Genomic DNA, 12,698 nt, shown 5'->3' on the forward strand with positions numbered 1-12,698 from the left:
TTGGTTGGGCAACTGCCTTTGGCTCAGGTCATGATCCTGGAGTCCCCAGATCGAGTCCTGCATCCGGCTCCCTGCTCGGCAGGGAGTCTGCTTCTCCCACTGACCTTTCTCCACTCATTCTCATTCTCTCTCTCTCTCTCAAATAAATAAATAAAAATAAAAATCTTTTTAAAAATTTTTTTTAAAAAGTGTCTTTAAATAAGTCAGGGGTGGGGCGCCTGGGTGGCTCAGTGGGTTAAAGCCTCTGCCTTCAGCTCGGGTCATGATCCCAGGGTCCTGGGATCGGGCCCCGCATTGGGCTCTCTGCTCAGCAGGGAGTCGGCTTCCTCCTCTCTCTCTGCCTGCCTCTCTGCCTAATTGTGATCTTTGTCTGCCAAATAAATAAATAAAATCTTTAAAAAATAAATAAATAAAAATAAGTCAGGGGTGCCTCGGGTAGTGCAGCCAGTTAAGCGTTGGACTCTTGGTTTCAGCTCAGGTCATGATCTCAGAGTCCCGGGACTGAGCCTCCTGTTGGGTTCTGTGCTCAGAGCAGAGTCTGCTTGAGATTCTCTCTCCCTCTCCTGCTGCCCCTCCTGCTCATACTCTTTCTGTCTCTAAAATAAATAAATAAATCTTAAAGTAAAATGTTTCTTTAAATCAAAAGCAGAAAGCCAGAGGGAGAAATCAGTAGGGCCTCCTCATGCTGCAAAAAGTGAAAGAGAGAGATGAAAAAGATGTAGACTTTATTTCAGCCTTTACTGAAGAAGAAACCAGGAAGATTCTCTATTCAAATCATCTCTTAAAGCTGATGGTTTGGGAATAATAACTTACACTGTGGCTGACACATAAGGTGTTCAAGATCCACATGAGGAAGAAGACATGCATTAACACGATTGGATGAAATCCACTTGACAATTTGGAGAAACGTACATTTTCAACATATACTTCCTCTTTTCCAATTCTGTTTTAGCTCTCTTTTTTAGGTCGGGTGCTGCTAAAACAAACATGGAAAGCTCACCACAGCCAAACCCAGAATTGTACTACAAACATGGAACCATTTTTTATGGCCCTCAATGTATAACTTTGTTAAAAACTCTTTTTAATTTCTAAGTACAGGGGTGCCTGGATAGCTCAGTCATTAAGTATCTGCCTTAGGCTCAGGTCATGATCCCAGGGTCCTGGGATGGAGCCCCACATCAGGCTCCCCACTCAGGGGCAGGCCTGCTTCTCCTTCTCCCACTCCCCTTGCTTGTGTTCCTTCTCTCACTGTCTCTCTCTCTCTGTCAAATAAATAAATAAAATCTTTAAAAAAAAAAAAGTCTAACTACAGCCTTGCTCACTCTAGGATGAGCTGTGTTGTCCTCTTTTTTTTTTTTTTAAGATCTATTTATTTATGTTTTAGAGAAGGGTTGGGGGGAGTATGCACATAATTAAGGAAAGGGCAGAGGAAGAGGGAGAGGAAATCTTAAGCAGACTCCACACTGAGCATGGAGCCTTATTAGGCACTTGTTCTCATGACCCTGAGATCAGAGCCTGAGCCAAACCAAGAGTTGGTTCCCTCAACTGGCTGCATCACCCTGGTGCCCCAGCTGTGTTGTCCTCTTTACAGAAATGATGTTACTTTTCCCTGGATAGGTTCAGCTTGTTTCTGTATTCAGTGATGCTACTTTATTAGAGAGATAGCCACTCACTAATTGAGACTCAAACTTATCATTGGCAGTCATGAGGGTTATCTCTGAAGTCACTCGTATGAATGGGATTTCTATTGGCCAAAAGCCAGTCCTCTTGTGCAGGGCTGTAAAGGCAATGCCGATTGCATACTTTGCCCAAATTACATACGTATCCCCAAGTTCAGTCTATCCTTTTTGACTGACTCAAGTCCATTTGGACTTCCTGCAGTTTTTCCTGATCTTCCAGTCAATAGTTCTTAAACGCACAGCAATTATTTGTACCAGTGACCTGACAGAATCATATTCTTTTATCTAAGCTTTGATTGTCATCACAGCATCATCTTTAAAAGCAGGGAGCATCGAGTGTCTGCCATGAAAGGACCCATGTTTCCCCAATGAAATCATAAGCTCTTCAAGTGCAGAGACTACATTTTAAACTTTTTAAGATCAGGCACCTCCCTTCGGGAGGTACTAAACAGATGATTTTTTTTTTAAGATTTTATTTATTTATTTGATAGATAGAGAATAAGTTGGCAGAGCTGGAGGCAGAGGGAGAGGAGAAGCAAGTTCCCCGCTGAGCAGAGAGCCCGATGTGGGGCTCAATCCCAGGACCCTGGGATCATGACCTGAGCCGAAGGCAGACACTTAACCGACTGAGTCACCCAGGTGCCCCTAAATAGACACTTTTTTAAAAAACTAAGTTGAATTAAACCCAAAAGAGAACACATAAGATCCTGTGAATGTCTCCTGCCTTAATCTCTGCCCCTGCCACTTTTACTATGTATTATAATGAAAAGACAAGTGGCTGTTTGCTCTTTGGAGAATACAGACTTCAGAGTAAATTTTTGCCTTTCTCAGAAAGGTACTTTTTGGGGCATCAGGCTCCCTGCTCTGCCAGAAGCCTGCTTATCCCTCTCCCCCTCCCCCTGCTTGTGTTCCTTCTCTTGCTCTCTCCCCGTATCAAATAAATAAATAAAATATTTTTTAAAAAAGAAAGGTAGTTTTTTTTCCTAAAGATGTATTCCCTTACTTTGGCGGGGGGAAGGCAGAGAGAGAGACAGAGAGAGAATCTCAAGCAGACTCCCCACTGAGCACAGAGCCCAATGTGGGGCTTGATCCCATGACCTTGGGATCACGACCTGAGTTGAAACCAAGAGCTGGGCACCCAAATAACCAAGCCACCCAGGCACCCCTCTCAGAAAAGCACTTTTATAAATTAAGGTTGCCAGGTTCCTAAACCAAAGGCTTAAAGAAATAGGTATAGGCAAATGTACAGAGGTAATATCTAATATTAATCAAGCATTTACTATGTGCTAAGGACTATTCTAATTAATCACTACATATGCCCTATATATGGCCCATACATAGTATGTATCATAGATATTCATATGGTACACATATTTATATTTTTTCTTTAATCCTTTTAATTATTATACCCAGGAAGTCACATAACTTGTTCAAGGTCCACAGGTGAGAGAGTCACAAGCCGTAATTCATGGAAAATATGCTGATTAAGAGGATAGACAATGTTAGGGGCAGCTCTTTGAGCATAACAGGTGATACGCGAAGCAGAGTTCCATGAGCCAGATTAAATAAAATCAGGAAGCAAGGTAATGAATGGAAGACAATGGAATCAGTGGATAATTTCCTTCAATATGGCGCCCGAGATAAATGAATGGGGATTGAAACAATGTTGAAAATTAACCCTGTAAGTGAGTAGTGGCAAAGAAGAATGGCTGCTAAAAACCAGAGCTTCTGACAGCGAAGCTTGTGTGGTAAGGGTTAGTCTTAAGGTAAGGGGAAGCTATCATCTTTATAGCAGTGAGACAAGAATCTCTTGGGTCTTGCTTTGGTTCTGAGTGATTCAGTCAATTAGTCAATAGGACATTCGCTGAACAGCTACTGTGTTCAAGGTACTGTGTTAAGTACCACCGAGATGCATAGAGACAAAAGGTATGGTCCTAATTCCTGGTTAAGGATCTTTTTATTGTGGTAAGGCAAGATAGAGAATCATAGAGATTGACCTGTAGGGAAACTTAAATATCTTCTCATAAAATCTTTTTAGTTTTCTAGATGACCAAAACCAAATCTCAGAGACAGGAACTTTGCCAAAGTTCCCATAGCATTATCAGAGTGAAGATAGAGCCCAACCTTGATTGCTACCCCTAGGCACTTTCTCTTTTCTTATAGAGATATAATTAGTAATAAAAGGTAGTATTTACCTAGTAGCAAATTAATGGTGTAGACAATGCATCTCTTCTTACCATAATATGTTTCCAAGGTCAAGGTCTCAATGCTAAAACTTTTTCTGGGTAATTTTCAGGTGCAAAGGGACTTTCCCAGTTGTCTCCTCAGCTATTTTAGCATGAAAACAGAAAATGGCCCCTCTCTGCCCTCTGAGCACCTGTGCTGCCTCAATTGTATACGTCACGTGTGATCCTCATATGTCTTGCTCAGTAGTTCTGAAAGTATGTGGTCTCTCCAAACCAGCAGCTCCTGGAAACTTGGTAGAAATGCAAATTCTTGGGCCCACTCCAGATCCACTGAATCAGAAACTCTAGGGGCGGGGTCCAGTGATCTGTATTTTTACAAACCCTCCTGGTGACATTGATGTGTTTTTGAGCTTGAGAACCTATGGTCTCTAAATGGTACCTCAGAGAGATTGTGAACTCCTGGAAAGCAGGGACCATGTCCTCCACAGGTTTATTTTTCTTAGCTTAGTATCCATTTTTTAACATAGTGGGTATTCATAAATATTTCTTAAACAACTATAGGAATGAACACAGTTAAGGTAAGATAAAAGGCATGGTAAGCACCTCTCTTCATGTAATGATTCGCACCTTTAGTTTACTTTATGTTATGGGCTGAATGGCGTCTCCCCCAAGTCAAAATTCGTATGTTGAGCTCCTAACCTCCCAGTACTTCAGAATGGGTATTTGGAAAATAAGACCTTCAAAGAGGTGATTAAGGTAAAATGAGGTCATATGGGTGAGCCCTAGTTCAATATGAGTAGTGTCCTTCTAAGAAGAGATAAAGATTAGGACCAAAAAAAAAAAAAAAAAAAAAAAAGAGAGAGAGAGAGAGATAAGGACCTAGGGACAGAAGGAAGACCACATGAAGCCAAAGAGGGAAGATGGCCATCTCCAAGCCAAAAAGAGAGGCCTCAGAAGAAACCAACCCTGTCAACAACTTGATCTCAGACTTCTAGTCTCCAGAATCATGATAAAAATGAATTTTTGTTGCTTGAGCCACCAGATTATGATACTTTGTTATGACAAACCTGGACAACTAATTTGCTTTTTTTTAAAAGTTAATTTAATTTATTTTTTAAGTAAAACCTACCCGCATCGTGGGGTTTGAACTTACAACCCGGAGATCAAGAGTTGCCTGCCATGCTGACCGAGCCAGCCAGGCGCCTCTCAGACAATATACTTTGTAAAAAATTTACAAAAATATTGGCTCTGAAATCCAGGAACTCCCATCCAAGCCTATGACAAGACAATCTTATTTTTAGATGACTCTATAACCATCTTTAGATGTTAGCCATTAAAGTGTTTGTTTAAGGAATTACCCTTTCATGCTCCATAGGAGCCCAGATTTTGGAGTCAGACAGAGATGGGTTTCAACCCTGACTCAGCCACTTAGAAGTTGTGTAATCTTAACCTCTAAAGACTCAGTTTCCTTGTCTGTAATTTGGGGCTAATAATAGCTCCCTCCTAGACATAACTCAATAATTGGCAAGTATTTCATAGGTCCTCAGTATATGGTGACTTAAAAATTATAATTAACCAAATTATTCAGATTGGCCTTCTCTGAGAGAGAGAATTACAGCAACATTTTACTGTAATGTTCGAATTGGCGTAACAAACATAGTGCTATGGTACTTCTTCATAAGACTGTATAAAATGACAGATTAAGGGGCGCCTGGGTGGCTCAGTGGGTTAAGCCTCTGCCTTCGGCTCAGGTCATGATCTCAGGGTCCTGGGATCGAGCCCCGCATCGGGCTCTCTGCTCAGCAGGGAGCCTGCTTCCTCCTCTCTCTGCCTGCCTCTCTGCCTACTTGTGATCTCTGTCAAATAAATAAATAAAATCTTAAAAAAAAAAAAGACAGATTAAGTATTTTTCAGGAGAATTTGAAGAGTCATGGGGAATAAAAGGATAAGAATGTCTGGAATGCAGTGGAAAGAGGCAACACCCGAGATTAGTTAAATTATCTCAAATTGATATGCAATTAGACTGTATGAAGGTAGGGATTGCTGATTTTGTTTTGCCTCCCCGCTGCCTAATATGGCACCCGGCATCTGCTGTAAAATCAACAACTTTCGGTCGAATAAATGAATGAATGACCTTCTGCAGGGACAATTATATAGATTATACAAACACATTTTAGGCCAAGTACACTTACAAAAAACTGGGGGTTCTATAGCATTTTGGCATTGTGTGATCAAAATGTTACCTTTAATTTTATTGATTTATTTATTTTTAAAGATTTTTTTTTTTTGGGGGGGAGAGAGAGAGAACACGCACACACGTGAGTTGGGGTGGGGGACAGAGGGAGAGGGAGAAGCAGACTCCCCACTGCGCAGGGAGTCCCTGAGTGGGGGGTTCCTCTCTACACCAACTTGGGGCTGGAACTCACAACCCCGACCCCAAGAGGCACATGCTCCATTGTCTGAGCCAGTCAAGTATCCCCAAATTTTTTAATTTTTAACCTGGGAATTTCATATTGCAGAAATAATCTAAGAAAATAATCCTAGGGGCACCTGGATGGCTTAGTCGATTAAGCATCTGCCTTCAGCTCGGGTTATGGTCCTGGGGTCCTGGGATGGGTCCACAGCCAGCTTCCTGCTGGGTGGGGAGCCTGCTTCTCCCTTTCCCTCTGCCCCTCCCCCAGAACTCATCCTCTCTCTTTCTCTTAAATAAAATCTTAAAAAAAGAAAAGAGGGATGCCTGGTTGGCTCAGAGGGTTAAAGCCTCTGCCTTAGGCTCAGGTCATGATCCCAGGGTCCAGGGATTGAGCCCCCATTCTGGGTTCTGCTCAGCAGGGAGCCTGCTTCCCTTGCTCTCTCTCTGCCTGCCTCTCTGCCTACCTGTGATCTCTGTCTGTCAAATAAATAAAGTCTTTAAAAAAAATGTCTTTGGAGCACTTGGCTTATTCAGTTAGTGGAGCATATGACTCTTGATCTTGGGGTTGTGAGTTCAAACCCCACATTGGGTATAGCTATTACTTAAAAATAAATAATAAACATGTCTTCTACTGAAGTAATATTCAAATTGAGAAATCCTGGAATAGTGCTTGGAACCTCTCCAACCCCCATCAACATTTTACCTCTCCTGCCTTTCACCTCGGACCTCCCTTGCTGTCCCCAAACTGTTCTGACCATCCTCACAGCCCCTCGTGTAAATGGCCCAGTGCCCCATATGTCAGACCCTTTGGGATCAGCTTCCCTCACTAAAACTTAACTCGTCTTGTGCCTGCTTATCTTTGGGATATTCAACCAACTAATCTGATAAATAAATTAATTAATTTTTTAAAAAAGATTTTATTCATTTATTTGACAGACAGAACTCATAAGTAGGCAGAGAGCAGGCGGGGGGGGCAGGGAAGCAGGATCCCCACTGAGCAGAGAGCCCCACCTGGGGCTCAATCCCAGGACCCAGGGGTCCTGACCTGATCCAAAGGCAGAGGCTTTAACCCACTGAGCCACCCAGGCACCCCTGATAAATTAATTTAAACTGAGGTGCTAATGAATGGTAATGGCCGAATGTCAGTCTCCTCCTGGATAACAATTGATTTCAGCAGCACCTCATTGTGAAGAGTAAGTCATACATTTCAGGCATGTGTCCCAGCCATTGGGGGAAGATATTTTAAGCAGGGGGATTTCCTCAAACCCCTCAAATTACACCATGTAGACAGCTGCCCATCCCACATGATCTGACCAACTCCTTGGCATCCAGTTATCAGCACTCAGGGAACACTAGAGGAAACAGGTCTGTTCCTCTTCTTAGCAGAGCTTGGAAACAGTGACTGGACTATTTATGTCACTTAAAGGAAAAGGGCATTTACTCTGGAACCTACCCAGAAAGCACACATTCTCTGGGTTTAGAGGTGAACTCTTCTCTACCTAATCTCTGGGAATAGCTGAATGGCTAGTGCCTAGATTAACCAAAAGGAGTGAGCTCGGACATGCAAACACAGAGAAAGGACTGGTAATAGACAATTAAGCTTCTCAGGTAAAAAGATTCTAGATATTGATATAAATTTATATGACCACACACATGACAGAACACTGAACCTAATAATAAAAATAGCTGCCTTTTATCAGGTGTGAACTATATTAACTGTGCTCAAGTATTAACATATTTAAAAAGATCTAATCCTCTGATACTAAGGAAAATATGTGTTGTTATCCCCATTTCAGATAAGGAAACTGAGGCAAAGATAGATTAAGCAAGTATCTCACAGCCAAATAGGAAATGAGATTTAAAGGCAAGTCTTTGACTCCCAAGTTCATGGTTGGAACAGAAACTTAATAGCCTTTCGTATTCCTGAATCGAGAATTTTAAAGCTGGGTGCCTGGGTGGCTCAGTGGGTTAAGCCTCTGCCTTTGGCTCAGGTCATGATCTCAGGGCCTTGGGATCAAGAGCCCCACATTGGGCTCTCTGCTCAGCGGGGAGCCTGCTTCTCCCTCTCTCTGCCTGCCTCTCTGCCTACTTGTGACTTTTTTCTGTCAAATAAATAAATAAGATCTTAAAAAAAAAATCTTAAAGCTGAAGATCCTTGAACATCCTTTTTGATTATTGAAACCCTGCTGACCTCACTAAAAAGGCGCTTACTACCTCACAAGGCAGCCTGTGCCATACAGCTATACTTATTGGGAAGCTTTTAAATGTTAAATTAAAATCTGTTTCTCTGGAACTTCCCTTCATTTGGTCTTCATCACGGCCCCTGGAGAGCTCAAAACAAAACTATTTCTCTCCAGGAAGCCATTTTGATATGAAGACAGATCATGCCCTTACCCCTTCCTTCCCCCACCCATATCTTTGGGGTAGTCTCTGTCCCAGGAGATGTCATTGTTGAACTGTTCACTCTCAGAATCATCAGTAACACGGAAAAGCCCCAAAGTGCCACCTATGTCTTGGGTCTAAATCTGGGTAATAGGTTTGATCCCAATTACTTACTCAGGTACCTATGAAACATCACCTTAGTGAGCCGTTGGACTGCTCCACAAAAGTACGGAATTCATCTAATGGAGCCAATAATGGCTGACATTTACTGAGCTCTTTCTATGTGCCAAGAATAGTGCTAAGTGCCTTACAAACACTTTGCCCACCCCCAACCCAACCACTCCGTGAGGCAGGTACTATCATTATCCCAGTTTTACAGATGAGGAAACTAAAACCCAACAATGCTGAGGTCTTCTGGCTGTAATTCCATGTCTTTCTTTTCCAATGATGTGAGGAGACGGTAAGGGCAGGATGGAACTTGCTGTCCCCAGAATCAAACCTGCATTTTCCCATCTCTCTTTGCTTATACACTGCCTCTCTCTATTTTGGCTTGTTTCTTCACAAACATTTAAAAAGCACATCTCACGCGGTCAAACACTTATTTTATAGTGACTAGAGTTAGGACACAGTCTGCAGAGAAAGTTATGGCACCTTCCAAACCTTATCTCCAGGGTCGAGGAAGGCTTTGGAGAGGAGGTAGCCTTTTCTATTTATGAAACATAAATAAGAATAGAGGAATCCAACAGTCAAAGGACAGGATAGGGAAATTCAAATTTCAGCATGAAGGAACGGCATGTGTCAACACCCAGAGTCATGAATTTGCATGAGAGAAAAAAACCCAACGTATCGTGAGTAGGGTCCAAAATTTTAGAAGCCTAAAATAGAGGTAAAGTTTGCATTGCCATGAGGTTTAAGAAAAATGGTTATTTTTCAGTTGGATCTGCACTGTCATGAAAAGCACAGAGTAAGGATGGTGAAACTCATTGTGTACACAACTAACTGCTCATTGAAGCCATGTTCAAAGGGTCATGAGGCAGTCATTTGCAGTTGCCCCCCAAAACACTCCTTCTAAAGAGTTTAGTCTGCCCGGGAATAAGAAAGTGGGAGGGTGCTTGGCAGAGGATTAATTGTCAGTTACATCTGAAATTTACATATAACCAACTTTTAAAAAAATTTTAACAAGAAAAGACTTTTTTGGTTAGCTTCTTAAAGTTTTTATTTATTTATTTATGTAAGTAATCTCTACACCCAACATGCGGCTCAAACTCAGGACGGTGAGAACAAGAGTCACATGGCCTTCTGAATGAGACTGCCAGGCACCCCCCATTGTCAGACTTGAACTTTGCTGCTGAGTATGGCCCCTGGGATGTAAAAGGAGTGGAGAGAAATCTCATTGAGCAGCTAACCATAGGTGATCATAAACAGTTGTGTATGCCATTCTGTCAAATATGAATTTTATCTGAAGGGTGACTGAAAGCCATAGAAGGATTGTGAACAGACCCAACTCAAGTGCCTCCTTCTGTGAAAGCATTACCTGACTATAACACTTGGTGGGGAATTCCTTTAATCCATGTGGTTTGTATCATTTGGTCTCATCTCTCCTTAGATTCGATACCCTGTGTTATGTTTTTGTCGTCTGGTATCCATACCTACAGTACATGCTCCAAATGTAATTGTTGTGTGAAGGAGAGCAGCAAAGGCAAAGGAATTGTTTGAGTTCCTGTGATTGCACAATTCAGTCCATCGGAACTGAGTTCACAATGTGGACGAAACATCGAAGTTGTATCCAGAGACAAAACAAAACTTTTAAGGTGTTTATAATTATGAATGTAAATTATGCAACCATATTTATTCACAGGAAGCCTTTAGATTTTCATTTGTTCGGTTCTACTGAACCCCAAAGTGCGTGGGACTACAGAGGACACAAAACAAGTGTATATGCTATCAGTATAATGTTCATCATGGATAGAATGGATTTATCAAGTTAATATATTTTGTAATATAATTGAAAGGGCTAAGATTCATTACTAGGGTTAATTCCACTGTCAAAATCCCAATTATAGCCCTGAAGCTTGCAAATCTACACATTTCATTTGAGGAAGAGTGCTTGGATTCTACAGGAACCAAACCAGATTGCAGAAAGACACCCCCTGCCCCCCAGGCCAGTGCTTCTCAAAATGTAGTACAGAGATTTGTTCAAAAGTGCAGAAATGCAAATTACCAGGCCCCACCCCTGCAAGCCTACAGAATTTGAAATTCTGAGGGTGAGGCCTGGCAATCTGAGTTTTAAAAGCCCTCCAGGTGATTTTGATGCCGGAAGCTCAAGTTTCAGATGCTAGTTACTCTGGCCGGCTGCCCTTCACAAGGGACCGGCAGAGATGGGGAGTGCAGGAACCTACTCCCCTCTCTTCAAAGATCCTTAATATCTGTTGGTTTGTTTTGCCATTACCCTAATACAGATGGAACGTAAGGCCCATTAGACAAAACATGAACCAGACCTGTTCCACAGAACTGTGATGTCAGTTTTCCTTGGCTTTGCCTTTGGTCATTAAAAAAAAAAAAAAAAAAAAAGTATTGCTTCATGAGCCACACTGGTCTCTGAACTTTTCCCTTTTCTAGTAAAAGTACAAATTCCAGCTGGAGTTCTTGACCAACAACATCTTTCTACAGAAGTTGCTGTCTTCTATGCTTTGCTGAGTTCCAGAGATAAGATAAATAATTTACCAAATGTAGGTTTCTGATTACTCACTCTATTAGCATTTAGAGCCGAGAGCTCTGGCCCCTGGGGAGTTTGATCCGTTCAGATGCAGGCCATCTGCTTTTGTTTTTTGTGGGGTGTTTTTTTTGGGGGGGGTGGGGTTGCCTGGAAAAGCCGGGAGCTCCCAGCATCCCACACATACTTTAGAGATGAACTGCCTAAATCTTAAGGGTTTTACTGGAAATTCTGGGGAATGCTATTTTCTTATTAAAAAAAAAACAAAACAAAACAAAACACAAAACACACAGCTGCTAAGACTCTTTCTTCCTCCCTGTCCCCTCTCTCTCTCTTAATTTTTATGCTGAGTAAAAACACAACTCCACAATTCATTTTCATTTATTATACGAAATAAGATAGCTGAAAGGGTATTTTCAATCTTGTGCAATTTATTTATCCTAAATTTATGCTGCACACCACAAGAGTAATTTCAGGGAATTTTATAGAAGGGATGGAGTAAAGTTTCTCCTAAATCAAGTGACACTGTTTGGTAGTGGGGGGAGGGGGGATGGGGACAAAAGGAACAGCCTGTTACATCAGAGCATCATCCTTCACTCACACACTTTCTCAAGTATTGTAGCAATGCCAGTAGTGATAGAAGCAATAGGTGTTGTGCCTGTAGTTATTCATGGTTTCTTTCCTGCATGGTAAATACATGTCATTATTATTTTATACAGTTCTTAAGAGTAAACTGGGGTACAGAAGAAATCACAGCAAAAACAGCTGATTCTGTAGGTTGTCTCTTGGAACAGAGGAGGAAAAAACTGAGATAAACCGAAGAAGCAATGTGTTGCATATGGAATCCACGCTCCTTTGGTTCCTTCAAGATGACTTGATCAGCAACTTCCTTCATCTCTTTTGAAAAGAAATATTGAACTGCGTGTCTGGGTGGTATGCCATAGCGGCGAGAGGATCTTATTTTGGAAACCTCTGAGAAGAAGAAATTGCATCTACTCTCCCATGTTGCATTTTTGTATTTCCACGGACCGTCTTCATGCAAAATCAAGGTTGTACATCCCACTTCCTCCAGTGAACACCTCGTGAATGAGTAGAACAATAACATGACTATTGTTTTCCTGTCAGTGATTTAGTCAAAAGCTGATAAAAAGCTGCTCTCTCCCAATTCCAAGTTGTACGGAAAATCCCTTGCACGGAAATGAAAGTTGTGGGTTGCTTTGGGGAGGGCGCCTAGCTGAGCAACAAGCCCAGGTACAAAAACACCATATTAGGTCGGGGATACCCCTACAAGGTAAGGTAAGGACACAGAAGGAATTCCTTGGGCT

Source organism: Lontra canadensis, unplaced genomic scaffold (genome assembly GCF_010015895.1).
Source record: "Lontra canadensis isolate GAN:19392208 unplaced genomic scaffold, GSC_riverotter_1.0 scaffold23, whole genome shotgun sequence".
NCBI lineage: Eukaryota > Metazoa > Chordata > Mammalia > Carnivora > Mustelidae > Lontra > Lontra canadensis.